General features: G+C 35.4%; 1 long non-coding RNA gene across 1 annotated transcript; it reads right to left on the bottom strand.

Moving 5' to 3' along the window:
- Positions 1–3506: 3506 nt before the first annotated feature.
- Positions 3507–6364, bottom strand: LOC126977535 (uncharacterized). Its single transcript, XR_007732224.1, has 2 exons — positions 6139–6364; positions 3507–3910 (listed from the first exon to the last, which is right to left on the bottom strand). It is a non-coding gene; the product is annotated as an uncharacterized LOC126977535 (long non-coding RNA).

The raw sequence follows: 6364 nt of genomic DNA, 5'->3' as shown, positions 1-6364 counted from the left end.
GTTATGTGCTGGATGCGGGGCTTCTGTAGCTCGGGCCATCCTCTCGACATCCCTGTCCCCCAGTATCGGTGGGGGCACTCCCCTCCGAGCCTCGTAAAGTAACGCTACTTCTCGCGCCCTTAGGTCAAGTGCGCGCACCCCGGCCAACACCAAAGCGGAGTTCAGGGAGACCGTGCGGTACGCCTTACACATGCGTTGAACTATTCCCCTTTGGACCGCGTTTAGTTGTTTAATAATACCAAGTTTGTTGGCAGCTGAACCCCAGATGTTCGCACGATCGATTCTATAACAGCGATGTAGATAATTCTCACAATTTCAGGTTGGAGGCCCCAGCTCGCTTTTGCCGCTCTCGACAGTTGTATGTCTACGGCAATGGCCTTTTTGCACGCATTCATGACGTGGGCGTAAAGGGCGTGAGTAAATAAAGGTGAGCTTTATGTCGATGGTGACGCCCAGTATTTTGATGTCTTGTGTCATCGAAATGCTTACCCCTATCATGCTGAGGCGTGGGGCGTCGAATTTCAGCTTCTTTGTTATGACCATACCGAAAGTTTTGTGCGGGGCAAATTTCAGCTTATTTTCGACACCCCAGGTCCGAACGCGTTCAAGTGCACCATTTGCTCGTATTTCAATTTCGAGCGCGGTGTCACCATCAAACACAATCACAACATCATCGGCGTACGCTTGAATGTAGTCGCCTCTATTTTCGAAGCAAGGGGTCGAGCAGGAGATTTTCTTTGTCGCGTATGTGATTTTACAGAGCATAAAGAGAGTCCTCGGTGCTCCTCTGCGATGGAATCTGAGGTGGGTCATTAGCAGCTTCTCATATATCTTCCCCAATATCGGCAAAAGGCCGATAGGTCTAAAAGATTTGGGGGTCGTGTAGGACTCCTTGCCCGGCTTCCTGAGGATAACTACTGTAGCCTGTTTCCAAGCCCATGGGAAGAAATGGAACTTAAGGCAAGTATTCAGTAGGTGGAGGAACAGCTCTGGGTCGCTGTGGATGGCTTGGCTGCAGATGTCCGCAGTGAAGCCATCTCTTCCCGGAGCCTTTTTGGGGTTAAACGATCGTAGCGTCCTGTCGAGTTCTGCCATTATAAAAGGTGGATCGCAAGATTCATCTTGTTGTCCATCGTTCACTGTGAAGGACATTTCATAAAGTTGCCAACGCTCTTATGATTTCTCTGTTGTTAAAGAGAATATGGACCGCGATGACCACACACCACAAAGTGAGCCGTTTGTCTGCTCGTTTCCTCCCTTCTTACATAAAAAAATCTGTCTTGCAACCTACTTGTCCCCCTACATACCTATATAGATTCATTGTTCTTCACGTCATAGTGTATACTCATACAAACGACGATCATCAGATGCGTCATCTGATGGTCCATGACACATAATCATTCCGACAAAACCTCTGTGCAACAAAATTGCAAGCTTTGCCACCCAATTGATGAGACGTCTTACACATTCCCAAGTCAGAGGTATTTCAATCAAGCTTCAAGAGAAGGAACGTGAAAGTCGTGACAACTATGTCCCAGAAGTTTCTGCCCTTGAACATGATATAATGGAAGTTGACCCAGACACCAAGGACATATTGAAGATGTTAGATTTCAACAAGATCAATGATCTTCAGCTTACACAGCCAGCAACCCAGAGTGGTTATAGAGGCAGACGTAATTAATAACAATAAACAAACATAATAAGAATACCAGTAAAAGTAGAAATGTTTTTGCTGTTACAACTTTCATAATTCAAAAAACTGGTCACTCATTCATGCGGAAACATATACAAATATATAAAACACTCCCACATCATCTTACTGCACTTCCGTTATTTAAACTTAAGCTTCATATTAAGGAAATTTTATTGAAGATATAATATTATAAATTACAGGAACATATAAACTATAAAAATACATGGATACTGTGAAAACTGTCAAGGGAGGATAAAACTTGCTGAGTTTCTTGCTTTACATGTACATGATTAAAGAAATTTCATTTCATTTCATTATCTTACGAAAGCCTATAAAACGAGCGCAGCCGGCCTTTTGCGTTGGTGTAGACGGTTATTATAAGGGTACCCATATTGTAGTCAGAGAAACACCGCATAAAGCATAATACTTTAAAAATGTACACAGCATTGAAACCGCCGCGACTGTCAGATACAGACTGCATGAAGTAATCTTTAAATTTCAGGTATACGTTTAAGCGCGCGAGATCAGACGAATAATGACCGACATCTTAGTAACGTCAGGCAGAATCTTTTAAAATCTCCAATTAAAACGAAGGTTGCAAATGTCCCAGCATTCAGCATCATCCGTTGATATTTACTGAAGTATTTGATAATAGACTTAGTTTTGCAGCATATGTGGCCCCATAAAAATCAAACAATTATTAACTGACATAGATACGGTGCAAGTAGTTAACATCAGTTATGTGAATGTGATTACTGTAATTCCTCTGGTGTTGTAAGAGAACGTGGGCGGCGGTGATCATTTAAAACCAGATGACCAGACGTACGCTCGTTATTTTCATAGTATAATATCCTATTATATATATTGTTATGGGGCAATATTAATACCATATTTGTGCTGCAGAATAGGGTTATTTGCGCTTTTTATAACCTAGGTCCTATAGAATCATTAAGAGAAACATTTAAAGAAGTAAACATTTTGACTGTTGCATCTCAATATATTCTTGATAATGTTCTGTATGTTCAAAAACGCATTAACGGTTTCACTAAAAACTACGACAATCATAATGTTAACACGAAGAACAAACATAAACTTGATGTGCCTCCTACTCGTTTAAATCGAGTAGTAAGTCTTTTATTGGGTGATGTATATTCTTTTACAACATGATCCCAGAAAATGTACAAAACAAACGTTTTATTAAATTCAAAAGAACTGTTGAAAAACGTTTGTGTGGTTAAGGTAACATAAATGATTTTCTTAATAATACTACAGACTGGGATATGAACGAATACCCTCAGACTACTTAATTATAACTTTTATTGTACTTATTGCGTATATTGTAACGAAATAAAAAAAAAACCACTTTGTTTCTTGCGCTCGTTCTTTGGTTTTGGTTTAAGGCATACTATTTCGAATGGGTGCTAAGTTTTGACGTTCAATAAGTGATTATTTATCGTATTTTGAATAAAAATAGTTGAATATATTATATTGAATTTGATGACATGAAACAAATGTGACATCAAACAACACAATTATGTTGTAATCCGCGGGTGTAGTACCTAGTAGTTTTACTTAGAAATAGAATTTAATTGAATTTATTTCAATAAGAAACTTATTGAAAGAATCCATATGTTAAGGGACTAGTGAAGCAGTGTTGGTATATAAGTCACTAGTTAGGCGACATGATTAATGCAGCTGTATCACTTGTATTCCTTTCTTATTTAGTCTGTCTCCAATGTAACATGAAAATCGTCGAGAAGCCCAACAATTTTCTCACAAAACGGTTACGATCAAGTGAAAAAAAAAAACGATAGCAATGTATAATCATTTATTATACATCTTATTATAATATAGGAAATACTTATAATTAAAAGGAATGCGCAGTCTCAAGCCTTTCTTTGGCCACAAGTTTCTCCGATACCCTAAAAATGGGGAGAATTTACAATTCCGTATGAGGCGAGGGGAATTTCTTCAAAACTGCATGGTACAGATTGTAGAAAGCGTAAAATGAGACGCTTATGATCACGACGAGGGAGCCACCAAATACGAAGCTCAGGAAGCTGCCATCAATCATGGTGGTGCCCTCCATGCTCGGTGCGTGACCCTGGAATAGATCTTTAGTGCCAGACCCTGACGAATTCCGATCTTCTAGGATCCGCTTCATTGATGATAACCGCTCTTTGAGCTCGTCGATCGAACCTCGAACCTCTTCAGTTTCTGGAGGATAAAAATATTATTTATTAAAAACTTTTATCTGTAACTTTTGTCTGTCAACTCTTGCAGTTGAATTTTGAATCTGTTTTCCTCAAGCGATTGGCCTGAAATGTTACATGATGGCAAAAATTGAGATCGAAAAATATGCCGATTTTTCGCTCTTCCTGTAGCGGAATTCTTACTGTTATCGCGCGACGATTTCATGGTACTCATTTTGTAACCGTCGTTGCCCGTAACCATAATCGTTACTGTTACCAAAGCATAGTGTGTACGTCGTTTGGGAGCCTACAAAGCATCTTATACGGTGCAAGTGTTTGTTAGTATTTTCTTTGATTAACGTTAATATTACATATTTAAATAAAACAGTCTCGCTGAAAACGTGCTCTGGAAAGGTCTCGAAACGTCGGGTTAACTAAAAATTAAACTCTTACCAAAATGTAATGTTAAAACACAGTTACAATAACACGCGTTTTAATTCTTTAAAAAGTGTTTGTTATTGCATTAAAATGTCAATTCAATAACAATTAAAATTAACAGATGAAAAAAATTTTTTTTTCTGTATTTCTATGTTTTGATCAAATTTACTTATGGAACTCTGTGCTATTTGTCATGATAATATTATTAACTGCTAAGGAAGGAACACTGCATTAGCTGAACAGCTTAGACATTTTAAATTTATCCTTGGTATAATAATAATTGGTATAATAGTAATAAACAAGTAATTCAATTCAATTTATAAAAAATTAAATCAAAGCTTTTAGCAAAGATAAAAAGTGATAAAGGGTATTTAAAGATTATGATCTTTAAAAATAAGTGTCGTGTCAAAAAAGTTGAAACAAAAATGAGTGAAAGTTTTTTTTTTTTAGATTTTAAATATATACCAAAATTATATATTTTTAAATATGGTAAATACTTCTAACACTTGCAAAATCAAATCAATTAAAGTCAGATAAGTAACTTTTAGCAAAATTTATTACGATAACGAGAAAAATATAGAAAGTCATAAGATTTTGTAGAAAAACATAAGTGTAATGTACGAAATTCATCAAAATTTAAAAATTTTATAAAAATTTTTTGATAGGTTATATTTTAATAGGCTGCAGAGTATTGTGTATTTTAATTTAATAAGGGTCTATTTGGAAAACTTAGTATAGGTACTCTTACTCTTAAAAGTAATAATTAATATTATTTTATTTGGTTAGTTATTTAATTTTAAGGCTGGTAAAGCATTTTTTGAGTTCTGGCAGTGCAATCATGTTCATTCAACATACCCCATATTTGTATTTCCCGGAAACCTAGTTTAGTTTATGTAATTAATAAATTAAAGTAGCTTAATTATACTCATAATTCCAAATAATAATCTATACTAATATTATAAATCTGCAGTGTTTGTTTGTTTGTTTGTTTGAACGCGCTAATCTCTGGTACTACTGGTCCGATTTGAATGATTCTTTCAGTGTTGCGTAGTCCATTTATCGAGGAAGGCTATAGGCTATGTTTTGTTTTTTTTTCAAAATTAGGGATCCGTAATAAAATTGCTATATATATATTATATTTTGTAACACAAGGTGTAAAATCGAAAACCTATTTTTGCGTGCGCTGCAAAAACTATTGACAATAGAACAAAATATGTACAGGCTATAATATAGGCAATATTTCATTACTTATAAAACTATCGCGTGAATTATACTTTATATGGCAAAACAACGTTTGCCGGGTCAGCTATATGAAGATAATTTTGGTATATATACCCAGATATTTTATGAAGATCACAAGTTATTATCATCTATAAAAAAAGACAAACTAATATCGATAAAATATCGATATTAGATTGTCTTTTGCATATAAAATATTAAATACCGACACAAAATACGTAAATAACTAACTTATAATACTTAATTTATGCGTAAAATTTAATAGTAAAACGTTTAAGTTACTGATTATCCACATCATGCCTTCAGAGAGACAATTTATTATTATTTTTTAAATAATATTAATATATATTATGTATATCTGTTCGTGTCTTTCTAATATAAATAAGACAAATTAAATAATTTATATGTTGGTCTGTCTTGTCTGAGTCCGGCACATCTTTAGTGACGTACAGTTACATGCAGCTTAGAACATATTTGACAGCTACATGCCGATACCACTATTTAACACTATTTAACAATCTACACGTCAAATCCAACAAGGAAGCCACATTATTATTATAAATATTCATAACATACCTTTAGTAACGTGATTCTCCTTTTCTGACGCCATGTTTTTTTCAATATTTCTATTTTTCAATGTTGTGTTTTCACAATTTCGATCAAAGCTATGTTTGGCGGACATGTTTCTCGCGCATGCGCGGTCCGTCTCTCAGTATTGATTGCTACCTGGCCACATCTAGACCTTTGTTAGAAACTTGTTAGAAATTACATACGTATTTACGACTAAGTAAGTACCTTTAAG

The sequence above is a fragment of the Leptidea sinapis genome, chromosome 2 (assembly GCF_905404315.1).
Source record: "Leptidea sinapis chromosome 2, ilLepSina1.1, whole genome shotgun sequence".
NCBI lineage: Eukaryota > Metazoa > Arthropoda > Insecta > Lepidoptera > Pieridae > Leptidea > Leptidea sinapis.
The sequence above is the reverse complement of the archived record's forward strand: the minus strand, read 5'-3'. Positions and strand labels throughout refer to the sequence as shown.